A 17,003-nucleotide genomic window follows, 5' to 3' on the forward strand; every position below is an offset into this window, starting at 1 on the left:
CTTCCACCCACCTCGGCCTCCCAAAAAAAGTGCTGGGATTACAGGCGTGAGCAACCACACCTGGCCTGAAATCTTTTATTAAAAAAAAAAAAAATTAATGATATAAGAAAATAGTCATGATACAACATGAAAAGACTACAAGGTCACATGGGTTCCAATTTTATGGGAGACAGGAAACGATATATAAGAAACAAAACTGAACATCTATACACAAAAATGTTAAAAGTAGATCATGAATTTTAATTGTTTACATATAACTTCAGATTTACCATGTTATCTATTTTTATAATCAAAACATTATTTAAAAATTGGCTGCTTGCTATTCCCTTTTTATCAGTATGTCATCTACATCTAAAATTGTTATAAAGCCAATCAAATAACTGAAATCTTAGATCTTTACATAATTTTTATAACTGATTTATAAATAATACTATAGGTAATATTATAAAGAATTCCCAGTAATCAAGGCTTTATTAATAAAATCAACACATAATACAATAAATTGTACAGTTACAGAAGTCACTGTAGGAGAAATAATGTCTCTGGAAGAGAGCAGACAGACTCTGGATCTGAAATCTAATGGGTAGGATTAATATAAAAAGAATAGGCAAAAGAAAGAACATTCATAAAGAAAAAGAAGGGCCAGAGAATGAAAAACCGGCAGTAAACATGAATACTGTCTAAAAGAACGAAGTTCTGACCAGGAGCTCTACTTATCAGTCCAGCAGGGAGCTACTACTCTAAAGTGGAGCTGAAAGCATTAATATGTTGATTTCCTCTGCCATTAAAGCCACCCAACTAAACTTCCCTTGCTGGTTCCACACTCACAAAGCAGCCTTCGAATTACGATTTTTTCTCATGTACTTAGTATTCTAAAGAAAAAAACAGATGATGTAGACAAAACAGATGACAGTTTCTGACCCCCATGTCAGTTATAAAACTGGTATTTCCTCTGATAAATTAAGCTTCTGAATGTTTGCTATGTGTATACCATGCTCATTAAGCTTGTTTAGCTGATAATCAAATTTATTTTCTGTACCTTTTTAGTAGTAATTGCACAAAAACTGACCCTTCTTCAATCTTTCAATTTCTACTTTTTCTGATTTGAGTAAAATATTAAGTATCTGTTTGTCTCTTCTCTTTAAAACAGAACTCTCCCTTAAAGACAAGTCCAACTCCAACAATACATCTCTGGCAGCACACCTACAGCCAACTTAAAAGAATGAGTTGTCCCCATTCATCTACTGTGACTACTTCCTCACCCAACTCTCACCTCTTAACTAAATTTGCTCTGAGCAAGGTAATTAGCTTCCTCAGTACTAACTGACAGACACTCCTCAGTCCTTATCTGAGAAAATACACTGCTTATCACTTCTTTTACTTCTTGAAATATTCTCTTAAGTGATATCACATTCCTGATTTTCATTCTACCTGGAAGACCCTCTTTGGCTTACTTTGCAGATTCATCTTCCTCTCAAGATTCTGCACTAGGTCCCCCTCTTAACCTCCACCCCTTCCTCAAATGGTGGCCCGTTCCTTCCATTTCAATCTGCATGTTGATTTCTCCCAAATCTTGACTCTTAGCCCAAATCTCTCTGCAGATATGTATAACCCCCTGCCTTCTGTTACCTTTTCATTTGGACATTCCAAACACAATTCAGGCTCAACAAGTCCAAAAATGAATACTTTACCCTGTCAAAATTATTCCTCCTGTATCTCCTATCTTAGTGATAACACCATAAGCTCAACTACACAAGCCAGAAACATGGGTTACAGCCTTAGACTTAAGCTATTTCTAAATTTCTCTTAAATCTGCCTGTCTTCTCTTCTTCAGGCCCACTAAGAAATTCCTTATGTCCAAGTACATTCCCAGTCCCAACTGCCACAATCTATCACTACATTGCTTCAACAACCTCTAATCTTCAACCTTCCAATTCTCTCTATATACTATAATAATAATCTTTTTAATACATAAATCTGATCATGTAATATTTCTCTTCAAATCTTTGTAAAACTTCCCTTCCCACTACACTTAAGAGCTTGGATTCTATCCTAAAATGTTTTACAAAGCCCTTCAAACACCAGGTCCTGCTAACCTCTCTTCAAATTCAATCCCTCACAGTCTACGTTCCAACCATACTAAGTCACTTTCAATTCCTTAAATATGCTATTCTCTCTGCCAGAAATATTTTTTCTTCCCCCTACCCCAGCTCTACATTTGACTAACTCCTACTTACTCTTCAAGGCCCAGTCTACTCATTTCTACCTTGAGCGAGCAGGGGGACAAAAAACCTTTGCATGGTCTTCAAAGTCTATCTGCTTCTAGAACGTTGTACCTTTATCACACTATTTCTAATTGCTTCTTTTTCTGTTCCCCCCACTGGATTGTTAGAGTAGGAACCATGTCTAACTTGATCTTTGTATTTCTAATGCCTAGCAAACAGGTATTCAACATTTATGAGAAAAGGAAGGAAGGAAAATTTCCCAGAAACACCACAGAAGCACATCTTTCAAATCACAGCAGTATGTCATACTTAGGTAAGCAAATATATAAAAATAAAAATAAGATCCACAAGAAGGATTTTTCTGTTGTCCTCTGTCCCAGAACAGTGGCCATCACATAGTCAATATAACACTGTTAAATGAATAAAACAGTGAATTATATTTCTAAAAGTTTCTATAATGCTATATTTGTATAATGAGCTTTCTAAATGCTCTTTTAATTTATATATAAGGATGAAGATATACAAGCAGCTAGTTTTACTAATCTCCTAATAATACATACAACCTATTCAACACTCCTCCCTTGAAAGTCTAGCTGGAATATATTATGTGGCTCCCTACACATCTCTAGCTTCGTTCATCCCTATTTTCCAGTGGATATCACTCTAGCATGGAGCACCCTAACCCTCAGCTACTCCACCAGTCCCATTCCTGAAAGCTCAGCACTAACCCACCCCCAAGAAATTCATTCCATTTTGAATACTTGCCAGCCTACTGTAAAAGTCACTGTCTGGCATAAACAAGGTATCCAATAACTTCTAGCTTTTCTAAAAGAAATTGCTCTATCTGCTCTCTTTATAAAACCTGACTTTTTGTTGGTGGCAGTTCCATTCCAATCCTTACTCATTTCTGAGACTCACAGGTTACAGAAGTGTCATGTTTTACCATATTTCTCAACCGTGAAGCAGATACTATTTTTAATCCCACTTTCTGATGAGGAAATGAGGCACAGAACTGTCAAATAATTTTCCCAGGTTACATAGCAGGTGGTAGAACTTGAAACTATGCTCCAAACCACAGTGCACACTGACTAACTTCCGTACTTGTTGCTATATTCCATTAACGTCTGAATATATTCATAATTTCCTTAATGACTTCAGCACCCAGATCATTCAATATGATTCTCCCCCATTCCATTATCATCCTTTGGAATTCATGCTCCGATGGCATTCATCCTATAGCATTCATTCACAATAAAACCTTTTTACCACAAGCGCTTCTACTCTTGTGATCTCCATCTTAATTCTATGGAAAGCCACCCATGAGCAAGGTCAACCCTTAAAACTGTTCCACCTCTAAACTCCAAAACACACTGACTTTCCTCAGTAGGAACTATCCTTTAAACTCTTTCCTAAGATAAATCTGCCCTTCATTTTCACTGGTGTTCTCAAATCCTTTTTATCCTACCAGATACCCAATTTCATTGCTCCCACTCCCACTCTATTTGCCTCTCTACTCAGTGTGGTAAGCCAGTTTCAAAAATGTGTTTGGAAATACCTCAGATCATCAATCCTTGCCAGAAATCATTGCTGTTCTGTGACAAAATTTTCTAGTCACAGACAATGTAGAAAAGAACTTTTAAAGCTAAATTTATTCAATTTTAAAATGTGTCCTTTATTGTGAGATTATTTTCTTCCTTTTTGTGTCAAAACAGCCTTTCCTTTATGAAATGATAAAACAGATATAACAGAGGTTGTTTAGTTTTTGGCTGTCTTTATTCAGCAAAATTAAAAAATGTAATTCTAGATCAGATTCCTTTGACCACTGGTTGGTGCCGCTATTCACACCTTGACAATCTCCAGTACTATGTCTGTTTTCTCTGATGTCTCTCCTTAAACTGCCTTGAATATTAAAAAACAAAACAAACATAAATAAACTCCAGAAAGTCACTGAAAACAGCTGGAGCTAAGACAAGACAGTCGTCCCTCAGTATCCATGGGGTATTGGTTCCAGGACCTCCCTTGGATATCAAAATTCTCAGATGCTCAAGTCCCTGACATAAAATGGTGTAGTTTTTGCATATAACCTATGCACATCCTGTTGTACACTTTAAATCATCTTTAGACTACTTATAAAACCTAATATAATGTAAATGCTATGTAAATCGTTGTACTGTTTAGGAAATAATGAAAAGAAAGGAGTCTGTAAGTATTCAGTATAGACACAATACTTGTTCAGTAGGCATGCAATTTTTCCTTTTTGAATATTTTCAATCTGCAATTGGTTGAGTCCACAGATGCAGAATCCACAGATATGGAGGGGTGACTGTATTTTGAAAAACTTCATAAGACATAAGAGACTACCTTTCATGTTGGAACACAGACATTATCAACACTCAGTGTAAGTAAAGTCACACAGTCTATACTTCATCATTGTATCCATCTGAATATAATGAGACTATCAGATGCTTTACCAAAATTAAAATACAGAATTCATGAACTTTTTAGAGTCTCCCAATTAAGTTTAATTACTTCTCCAAAGAAAAATGAAGACAAAAGTTATTTCCTGCTACCCAAGTTTTGAGTTAACTTCTATTTTTAATATATATTTGGCAATATGAGAAAAATTTAATTGGTTAATACACATGGCCAAGGTGCGGTCTGAACTATGTTAACTCACATCTTGATATGCTGAACAAGGTATGTTGAAGTCTCAACCTCTAGTATCTATGAATGGGCCTTATTTGGAAATATTTGGGTCTTTCAGATGTAACTAATTAAGATGAGATCATACTGCATCAGGGTGCTCCAAAATCTGATGACTGGTGTCCTTTTAAGAAGGCCATGTGAAGACACACAGAAACACAAGGGAAAATGCCATGTGAAGACAAAGGCAGAGACTACAGTGATGTGTCTACAAACCCAGGCACAGCAAGGACTGCCCAGAAGCCAGGAAGAGTCAAAGAAGGATTCTTTCCTAGAGTCTTCAAGTCTTGCTGACACCTTGATTTCAGACTTCTAGCCTCCAGAACTGTGAGAGAATAAATGTCTTTTGTTTAAGCCTCCCAGTTTATGGTAAGTTATTACAGCAGCCCCAGGAAACTAATACAGGCCATATAATTCAGGCCATCGCTGAATTTCAGAAATAAAAGGTAAAACTAAAACCTATCTGTAATTTTAAATTACTTGATCATATTGTATTAGAATACTTTACAATAAAAAACATTTTATAAGATAGCTTAGCTTTGCTTTACAAATACTAGATAGCAACCCCCCACCCCCCTCAATTGTACTTACTTTTACCTTAAAATTTGGACCTTTTACAACAGAGTGAAACGTTATATTTGTTTACCGCAACATAATTCAAATAAATCTAGTGACATTCTAAGTGACAAAAAGGTTTACTTGGAAGCCAAGGAAGACAATATAAATGTGAGTTTATAATCAGAAAACCCTGATTACCTAGGCACTTACTAGTTGTGTGACGAGTGTGGAAAGATCCTCAACTTCTCAGAATCCTCTCTCTATCATTTTATTTTAAAAGATGGGGAGCAGGACATAATGGCAACCTCATAGTGTTTAATCAAGATAAAAATGAGGCATGTAGTATCTATTTCTAATTCTCTGAAAAAAAGCAAAGATTTGTAGGATATTTGAGATTTAGTTGTTAAACTCTTTGAGGAAAGTGGGAGAGTTATCTGAGATTAGTTGATAATCTCCTAAAGTTAGGATGGCATGAACTGATAGACTAAAAGTTAAGAGAGATTATAGAGTGATAATAGAATACTCTCAAAGTGCCTAGAAGCAATGTGAAGCAAGGACAAATACAATCCTCCTCAAAGAACTAGACTATAGTAGCTCTCAATAAAAGTATAGAAAATTAAAGTTAAAAAATATTAAGGAAAAGGTCAGGGACACATGAAATATATTTACAACAGAATGAATGTTCTCAAAAGCAAAGAGTATGGGATTAACGAGGCACTCAGAGGGTAGATCTGAGCCACACTACGATGTGACTACACAGAGCAGTAGAAAGAAAGAACTTACGCTTCAGTTATTAAAAGAGGATAATAATTTAAGAAAACAAGCAACTGGATGATGGGCGTTTAAGGACACATTAACCACACCAATCAGAGTGTTTAATTAATCTGCGGTTCAGAAAGATATTACTTTAAACAGTATCTTCTTCAGTCTACATTTTGACTAAGTAACAAGGCAACATTTGTAACTACAGATGTTAGAAAATGAAAATAAAAAATAACAAGAGCTAACATGCATAGAGTGCTTACTGTGTGCCTGTTATTGTTCTAAATGCTTCGTATGTTTCAACACATTTAATCCTCACAACCTTCCTATAAGTTAGGTATTATTATTTCATTTGGCCGATGAGGGAACGAAGGCACAGAGAGGTTAAATAATTTGACCACTATGACATTAAGAGGCAGAATTATAATAAATATTGGGAAACTGTTAAATAGGATTTTTAGCAGGCATTGACTGCCTAAAAGTAACTTCTAGTAAAGAAAAAAAAAAAAAATAGCCACTTCTTTCACTTAAATCATCAACCCCCAAAGAAAGGAAATGTGTGGGTTGTTGTTGTTTCCCCAACTGTTGTTGTTCCAGAATAGGCCTGATTTCCTTCGAGAGATCTTTCAAACTTGATATATTTTTATGATTTGTACCAGGAAGCCATTATAACACGCAACTGTACACTAAAGTTCACTATTATTAAAAAAAAAAAAAAAAAAAAAAATCATCCTCTCTCTATCCATTCCTGCACCGCCAACCCCCACCCTCCCAAAAAACAGAATTTTTTCCCTCATGTTTTCCACTAGAACTGGCATAATTACAACTTAAAGATATCAACAAACAAATTAGGTAAATAACCATAAGTCTTTTTTCAGTGAACCATAAGTCTTTTTTCGTTCTTTATAATTGCGGTATACTACAGTCCAATGTATCAGGCTAGGCAATTAATTGAAATACTGAATTACAACTTCAAATGAATAAATCCTGTTTTTAACTGTAACTTTCATTGCTTCTGAAAACCAGTTTGGCAACATTTTAACAGCTATTATGTCACTCTGTCTTCAAGTCTCAGGTGCACTAAAATATCAAAGTTATTTAAACGTGTTTTCTCAAACAACGACCTGTCAACTCTATATACTACCGATAACCAAGGCTATTCAACACGAGTTGACACGTTGCCTTCGGAGGGTTTTCTGTGCCGGGGAAAAGTAGTGACAGTCGTACCTGTCTCTCAGCATCTCGCCCTCTCCTGCCCCTTTCTCATTTTCCGAGGCACTGTGCGAAACTCCTTTCAGGCGAGGCCAAGACTCTTAAAAATGAGACAGAGGGCAACGTGCTGCCACGAATGTGGTATTTGTCTGAATGGGGGTAGGGAGTCTGACATCCGGGAGGACTGGGACTCGACCGACTGGGATCCTACCCGCCTGCGGACTGGAGAAGCCACCGGGGAACCGCGCAGTGTGAGAAACAAAAGGTCAGAATCAGGGGCTATCGAGGAAGCACCTGAACTCCTTCGAGTTGCAAGACAGCACACGAGCACCCGGTCCTGGCAAAGGGAAGCTCCCAGTAGCATCTTTGCCTAGGGTCCTGCCAGTAACGCCCCCGGGGGAGGTGGAGAGGCTTCTCCGTCCGACCCGCTCTCCAGAGATCAATGAAGACAGGAAGCCAAGCCCATGACAGGCTCCCTGTTCCCTCAACTGCATTTATGCCCTAAGCAGCCCTGGAACAGCTCAGGGAACAGCATCCAGCGGGGTTTCAGTATTTTACCTTGTGTTACGGTCCCAGCCTACCGCCATGTTTCACAGAAGCCCGGGTCGCCGGGGCTCCCGCGTACCCGGAAACACCGCGAGAACAAAAGCGACTATCATGGCTGTAAACGTCAGAAGAGAGACAATATAGGGTTCTCGCGATATTCCCTTTGCTTACGAAGTGCTTAGGGAATGAAGAGGCGTGGTTGAGATAAAAGGGGCGTGCCTACACGGAAATGAGGTTGCAGCTTGTCTTAGGTGTAATCGCGCTGCCAGTTCGGTTCTGTTTCTATGGCAAGGGAGGGATTACTTTCCGACTGACACTTTGAGACTGCAGAACGAATCTCAGCTCCTCACACCGTATTTCATTACTAATAAGAGCGTTGGGCGCAGAAATTATCCCTAACAATCCTAATGCATATCACCCCTGCAATTGTTTTGTGCCCTCTTTCAGTTTCTGTGTCCTCATTTTCCCCTGACAAGAACATTTGAACTTCCTTTTCCGCCATAGGTAACGCTTTTTATTATTTGATCTGCGTTTTTATTGTCTTCCAGGTTTTAATATCTCATAAGAAAGTACATCTGTCTTCCTCATATCCCTTCACCAACACCAACTATGCCTTCAAATATTTAAGAAAGAAAATTAATACCTCATCTTTTCCTATCACTTCATAGAACAGGAGTTAATAGAGGGGATTTTGGAAAGAATAGTTAAATGTGAATTCCTGGAGAGTAAACCCATTCTAGGTTCCTTTTCACCCATCTGTTACCGGATTTTGTAATCAAACATTGGGATTTAAATGTTCTGATTCATTGACCTAGAAGTCTAACAAAGGCATAATTATGACAAATGCTTATAATTACTGTTTAAAGGCTTTAACTGCTTTTAAAAAAAAATCTGCGTATCCTCACAACACTCTTAAAAGGTAATACCAATATTTACCTGTTTTATAAATACGGAATTTGAGTCAAGGGGTAGTGAAGTGATGTACCCCAATTCAGACCGCTGGGAGATTCAGGGAAATCCTGATCACAATACTAAACTGCTTCAAAGGAAAAAAATCACATTGTTTTATGTAGTGAATTAACCTTTACTGAAATATTAAATTTCACTAAATTGAATATCCCCCAAAATAAGGGCTGATGAAAAGTTTCCAATGAATCAATTTTATTTTCAGACTTTCAGAGTTAGTCTAATTAAATCAACTTAAAGTTCTCACTTTCTTGACATGCTTAAGAAGTATAGTGTAGTGGGTAAAATCATAGACGCTGGAGACAGGACTTTCTGGGTTAAAATTCCAGATCAGCAACTTACTAGCATGTAACCTTGGCCACATTATTTCATCTCTTTGTGCCTCCATTTGCTCGTCTGTAAAATGGGCATGATAATGTCTCAGAGTTGTTATGAGGATTAAGTAAATTAATATACATCTAAAATGCTTTTTTTTTTTTTTTTTTTTTACCTTTGCCGTAAAGGCATCAGCAACTGTTCCTTCTTTGTGAGTGTGGGCTCTTACTTGGATGGGGCTGGCTGTTGTTCACTTAGTTACACCTGATCCCTCGTCTCCAGGATAACCTACTTTCAGGGTCACAACTATCCCATGAGAGCTGGATTTCCCGGTGTAGCAAAACTGACTAATTTGATCCTTCTTACTTAGAAAACAACTCACCATTTTCTAATCTACCCAGTGAAGAGGAAACTTAATTTCCCCTGAAGATTGAAACCTGATTAACTTTAAAAAGAAATGGATGCTTAATCTTGTGTTATCTGTGGTGTTACATCTGAAAATCAGTTTGCTTTAAAAAGTCCATTATGTATTACCTGCAGAAGATAGGTTTTAGACTGAGATTAAGAATTGTTCCATAACAACCTGTATTTAGTAAAGATGATCAAAAGGTGCTTTTGTGCAATTTTTTTCTTTCTCTAGTGTGAGTAAAAGTTTCAGCAAGTGAGCAGCAAACTTTGGATAAACTAATAAATAAATAATTTTGACAATAGAATGCCCATAAGCACCTCAAAGTCAGTACATCCCAAATACATTTTTCGTTTTTGTCTTTTTTTTTTTTTTTTTTTTGAGACAGAGTCTCACTCGGTTGCCCAGGCTGGAGTGCAGTGGCACAATCTCGACTCACTGCAACCTCCACCTCAAGCGATTCTGGTGCCTCAGCCTCCTGAGTAGCTGGGACTACTGGCATGAGCCACCACACCTGGTTAATGGTGTGTGTCTGTGTGTGTGTGTCTGTATTTTCACATGGGGTTTCACCATGTTGCCCAGGCTGGTCTGGAACTCATGGCCTCAAGTGATCCATCCCCACCATGGCCTCCTGAAGTCCTGGGATTATAGGTGTGAGCCACCATGCCCAGTATCCAAGTGGATTTCATAATTTATCCTCAAATCTATTTCTTCTCCTCTATGCCTAGAAAAGTCAATGGCACCATTAACCTCAAACTTAACCAGGTTAGAATCTTCTGTCTCTTCTCCTCCTTTTCTCTAGCTGCCAATCCCAGTGACCCACCAGTTTTATTCATGAGACTATTCCCAATCTCATGCTATACACCAGGCCTTTATTATCACTTGCTTCAACCACAGGTGATCGTCAATGATACAGTCCAATTTAAAATTTACATTTTCAAACATTGTAGTTTACTCTTTCAAATCATTTTTATTTTTCATATGCCAAGTGGGGACTTAAAAGTCTTTTTTTTTTCTTTATTTTTTTCTTTTTTTTTTCAGACAGAGTCTCACTCTATCCCCCAGGCTGGAGTGCAGTGGCACAATCTCGGCTCACTGCAACCTTCACCTTCACCTCCTGGGTTCAAGCGATTCTCCTGCCTCAGCCTCCCGAGTAGCTGGGAGTACAGGCATCCACCACCATGCCAGGCTAAATTTTGTACTTTTAGTAGCGGCAGGGTTTCACCATGTTGTCCAGGCTGGTCTCAAACTCCTAACCTCAAATAATCCACTCACCTCAGCCTCCCACAGTGTTGGGATTATGGGAGTGAGCCACGGCGCCCGGGTTTAAAAGTCTTAAATCACTTTTTCATGTGACAAGTTTAGATTTCATAATCAGCTGATGGATAAATACTTTCAGTCCATGCACAGTCTGTGCCATCTGATACCTCCGTTTCAGCAAAGTAATCACTTCTATCTATAAAGCATTATTTGTGCAATATTTTAATATGATTAATAGGCTCAAATGAACCACAGATCTGTCAACTGAACTTGCAATCTGGCCACTCTTGTAACAAATATTCACTGAGCACCTTTAATATGACAAATGATGTGCTAAGTACCAAGTACTTTGTCATAGTGACAAAGCAGACACTCTTACCCTCATGAAATTTGTACTACATTGTGGGTAAAAGGGGATCCAATAAATAATAAATAACCTCCCCAAAAATATATGACTATGGCTGGTGCTATTTATCTTGATAGGTGTTAGTACATGGTCTAAATAATTATTAATAATATATTACTATACGTATTTAACGTACTATAGCCCCAATATCTTTCAGTGCAAAACTACTCAGCTGAAATACATTTTTCATTCCAAAGAGTTATTTATATTAATTACAACCTTCTAATCTGGTGTTTTACTTTCCATTTCCAAATATTCTTTCATCAATACTATCTGTTCTTCTTTGCATCGCAAATATATTTATTTCATCTATTTATTAGTATTTTCTATAATCTATATTTTAAGTAATTTCAGCTCCTTTTATATTTCTTAAACCTTTTAAATGCATAATTAATTGCATGCTAAAAGTGGATGAGGTTTTAAAAATAAGTGCCTAAGACATAATATAAATACTTTATTGTTCTCTATTACATTAAAAAGTGGTAACCTATTTAATTCACATGCTGTGGTCAAATTTTAATATCAATAATGTGACACAAATAAATACTCAGAAATGCTGACACATCTTATCATCTGTGAAACTCAAATGTTTTCAGGGGTCATGAAGATAGCATACTTGTCTCATCCAAATATTTTCAAATTCATACTTCTTTAAAATGTTGTGCTGGACTCTGGAGACACAAATGTGGCCTTCCAGAGTGACAGGCCTTATAACAATTCTTGGAACAATTACTACTTTATTTTTACCTGTTAATATTTATATATTAATAAACCCAACTGAACCTAGGAAAATAAGACAAGTACATTTGAGTATGTGTGTGCCTTCATGTGTGTGACTTTTATGTATATGATGAACTGTCTTAATTATAAAGAAAAGGAAAAAAACATGATGCTATGAGGAAAAAAATGAACATTCAACTGAGCAGAGCAGAAGATATTTTTATATTTCCTGATATAAAATCTAACTTCAGTGTTGAACTAAAAAAGTGAAATAATTTCCATCCCAGATATGTGATATGTCTCAAAAGCAATTTTTATATCTTGTAAAAAATACACGAGCAGTTAAATAACAAAAATAATAGGCCCTCAGAGGCCAAAAGTTTTGACTAAAAATTATGAATAAATATATACTGTACTGTTACTATTTACAGGACCTAACTTGACACATATTCTTTTTTTCTAAAGTTGTATTTTGAAGCAAAAGATAAATATTGAGACAGCAATCATGAAGTTCCCCCGTGTCTGTCTGGGTCTTGAAGGGAAAGAAGCTCGTGAGAGACAGACATTCCCCCTTGCCTTACATACACATTTTCATTAACTAGGCTTTGGGAGAGCAGATTTGGTCAGAAACTGATTTTCCTCTAATGGAGGGTAGTTAGGTTGGGGGAACCGCATTAAAGATCTCAGTCCTTTACACAGATTGGAGCTTCAGCTTTGGTATCACATTTGTCTTACAATGGTGATACTCTGTAACACATGTGATCCCCCTTCTCCCTCCCATAACAGTAGGCGAGGACAGCTGAGCCTTCATCAGGAGAAGCCATTAATATGCCTATCATAAGCCAAGTCCATGCTCAAGTTACACATAGGAAACCATTAGAATCTTCCATTCTGGGGCAAGATATGGAAAAATATGAGGCTAGGAAGTTAGTACCTTTTCTACATTTTTCTTTTTGTCTGTATGCTAAGCAAGTAGGCTTAATTCCATTGAACTGTGGTTTGTTTGGGAAGAATTAAAAAGATGTAAAGTTTAAAGTGCCAGTGCTAGCAAAGGCCATAAATAACATTGTGGCTTCTGCTTGCCTTCCCCTGGGTCATCGCTTGGGGAAATCCAGCTGTTGTAGCATAAGCACACTTAAGAAGTCCAACGGAGAGGCCCACATGGCAATGCATCTTTTTGCTTCAAGCATTCCTGATGCAAAATATAAAATCACTCAGATTCCTGCCCCGTAAGATGAGATTTATTTTCCTCTGGAATTTTGTACAACTTTGTCCCTGGTATTCTTAAGTTTTACAATGTCTCTGACATGGGTCTGTCTTCATTGTTGTGCTGGGCATCAAATGGCTCCTTGGTATAGCAACTCATGTCCTTTGGTTCTAGGAAATTGTCCTCATTTGTTTTCTTGATACTTTTCTCCCCTCCACTTTCTAGGCCTATCTCATAATTGAAACAGCTACTATTGTTATACAATGTTAACTGGAAGAAATGGAAAAAGGGCAGCAGTGAAATAATTATCCTTTTTGCTTTATACAACTATGATATTGTTTTTAATTAACACTATTTCTTCTTTTATTTCTAGAATAGATGACAAAAGTAAAATTAAAAGCAAGGTATGGCCAGGCACAGTGGCTCACGCCTGTAATCCCAGCAGGCATGAGCCACCAGCTTAGGAGGCTGAGGCGGGCGGATCACCTGAGGTCAGGAGTTCAAGACCAGCCTGGTCAACATGGCGAAATCCCATCTCTATTAAAAATACAAAAATCAGCTGGGCATGGTGGTAGATGCCTGTGATCCCAGCTACTCGGGAGGCTGAGGCAGGAGAATCGCTTGAACCCAGGAGGTGGAGATTGCAGTGAGCTGAGATGGCACCATTGTACTCCAGCCTGGGCAAGAAGAGTGAAACTCCATTTCAAATTAAAAAAAAAAAAAAAAAAAAGCACGGTATAATAATTAGAAATGTGGTAGAGACTTCTGGTTGCTTATATAAAAACTCTCCTCTCTTTTTAACACCAGAATCCTAGACATTAAACCCAAATGAAGAACTTGGGATTCCCAGACTTGGCAAAGCCATTTGTCCCCTTTTCTCCTTGAACTTCCTCTTCTCCCTGCTTGGAATATGATGTGATGACTTGAGCCCAGTAGCAGTTTTATGATTTGAGATTTGAACTCATGCATTGAAGATGGTGGAGGAGAAAGACAGAAAAAAGCCTTAGGCCCTCAGGATACGGTAGAACTGTCCACCAGCCCTAAATTTCCAGCAGCTAGACTTAGTTTAGGTAAGAGAATTACCTCCTAAATCCTTCAAGCCGTTGTAGTCAGTTAAAGAGTTAATCAGCCATCAGCAGCCAGTTCTTAATGGAGTCAAGGAAATTTGTACTTTTTTAAAGCTCTCTGAAAACAGAATCTCCTTGTTACATACACATCTTATTTTTACCTCCGTACATTTTCATTCACATGTTTAAGTGTGTGAATGAAACCAACCCAGTTACATTCTTTCCATGCTTCTAGTCCTGTCTCCCCAGTCAAAACTCCATACTTTGTTTCCTGTGTCATCCTCTGAGAACTTTTATCAGCAGTGTGGTATGGTGACTAACATCATCAGTCAAACAAACCTATGTGCGAACTCTCCTCTGAAACCAGTTGTTTGATATCAATAAGTCACTCAACCTCTCTAAGCTTCCATCTCCTCATTGGTAAAATAGGAATGATAATGACCTTCTCATACAATTGTGCTTGGAATTAATATTTGTAAAGTAGTCGGCACATTGAAAGCTATCGGATAGCCAAATGGAAGCTCCTCACTCCCCAATTAAATCATTAATTGGAATTATGAAAACAATTATTTTGTAAAAATTGGAGACATAAGAAAGAATTGAAAATACTATATGCTTGTATAGCAAAGCTTAATATATTAAAATAAGTCTTTCTCCAAGTAACATAAGATGGACACAGCCTCTGCTTCCCACACAAGTTTATTGCCAGGTTTTGACTACCTTCAAATATTATAATCTAATCTGAAGTTACCCATGTTAATAAAAACTTCTGTTAGAGTGAAACTAAGTAAAAATTCTGTACCTATTCCTTTAAAAACCTTTACTGATTAATAAATTTCATACCTATAAGATTCCCCTATTGTAAGTCTACAATTCAACGATTTTTTAGTAAATTTATAGTTATACAATCACCATAATTCAAATTCAGAACATTTCCATCACCCCCATTTTATTTCCTGCTCTCACTGAAGCCCTAAGTAATTACTACTCTGCTTTCTTTGTAAATTTCTCTTTTTATACATTTAAGTGGAATCAATATTTGTAGCCTTCTTTCACTTGACATAATTTTGTGGCACACTTATATTTTGTAAAGATTTTTTAACTTTTTTTTTTTTGAGATAGAGTCTCTACTCTGTTGCCCAGGCTGGAGTACAGTGGCATGATCTTGGCTCACTGCAACCTCTGCCTCCCAGGTTCAAGCCACTCTCCTGCCTCAGCATCCCGAGTAGGTGGGAGTACAGGCACCTACCACCACTCCAGGCTAATTTTTGATTTTTAGTAGAGATGGGGTTTCACCATGTTAGCCAGGCTGGTCTCGAACTCCTGACCTCAAGTGATCCACCCACGTCGGCCTCCCAACGTGCTGGGATTATAAGCATGAGCCACCATGCCCAGCCTTAACTATTTTTTTTTTTTGTTCAGAAAAATTTTAAAGGACTCAAATGGGAGGAAGAGCCTCTTTAAAAGCTTCATTTTAGGAAAATACATAAGATAATAGATACAATTTATTGGAAGTTTACTAGGTGCCAACTATCATTTATGAGATTTAAATGTAGAAACTCCTTTACCTTCAGAATATCCCTATGAGTAGATTTATTACCTCCACTTTATAGAGGAAGAAACAGAAGTACAACGAGGCTAATTTCCCCAAAGTTATAACACTACTTAATGGTGGAACTGGGATCCGAACCCAAGAACTCTGACTTCAGAACCAACACTCATAATCCCTATGTCCAAAGGTTATTAACAGTACATTCAAAATATTTGAATGAGATTAGTTTTAATAAATAAATGAGCTAAATGGAAAGGTCAAGTAATATCTCACTCCTAGAAGATATACAAACACATTTAAAACCCTTTTCTCATACAAGAGAGTAGACGGTAGAAAGTGTAACTGCTAATGTTAACAACTAGGCTCATTGTTACAAATGACATCAGTAACCACAAGTCACAGTGACACTTTGGGTTTTCTAGGCATAGGGAACTGCAAAAGAATGTAAGGGCTTAATCCTCTGACCATGTGAGGAACTTCTAAATACCTGGACAAGAGGAGGACAGATTCCAACCTGAGGAGCTAGTGTTAAAAGAGGCTTTAAGTATTTCATGTTGTGTAGTATTTTATATATGCAGAAGTATATGTAAATTACAGAACAAGATAATAAATATCTGTGAGACCACCATCCAGCATAACTAGAAATGGGTAACATTGCAGTGGCTCCTGTGTGACTCTTCCAGCCTATTCCACTACCTCCCCACAGCTCTGGTGTGATAGCATTGCCTTGCCTTTTTAAGCCTAAACAAACGATTTAATTTTACCTGTTTCTGAGCTTCATGTGCTGTCTAATTTTCTAAACTTGGTTTTTAAACTCAACATTGTTTCTAAGATTCACCTAAAGAGCCTGTGGACTACTGTATTTTACTGCCATGCAAGCATTATCCTATTTTGTTTATCCCATCTCCTGTCATAGACATTTGTAATTCCGACTTTTTGTTGATGTTCCTATAAACATGCTTATACATATCCAATGGTCCATGGTCATATCACTTTCCTGCAGGACACTGGTCTCAAACCTGGCTGCACATTAGAATAGCATAAGGAGTTTGTTAAATTATTCTTCATGCCCCAGATATGTACATTTAATTTCATCCA

At 37.4% G+C, this 17,003-nt stretch overlaps 1 protein-coding gene across 1 annotated transcript in view; it reads right to left on the reverse strand.

Annotated features, from left to right (window-relative positions):
• ERGIC2 (ERGIC and golgi 2) overlaps positions 1-8,140 on the reverse strand; it is a 40,201-nt gene extending 32,061 nt beyond the window's left edge. The window contains exon 1 of the mRNA XM_025401662.1: positions 8,019-8,140. The gene's annotated coding sequence lies outside the window, so the exon portion shown is untranslated. The remainder of the gene's footprint in view (positions 1-8,018) is intronic.
• Between the last annotated feature and the right edge of the window lie 8,863 nt (positions 8,141-17,003).

This window comes from Theropithecus gelada, chromosome 11, assembly GCF_003255815.1.
Source record: "Theropithecus gelada isolate Dixy chromosome 11, Tgel_1.0, whole genome shotgun sequence".
NCBI classification, from domain to species: Eukaryota; Metazoa; Chordata; class Mammalia; order Primates; family Cercopithecidae; genus Theropithecus; species Theropithecus gelada.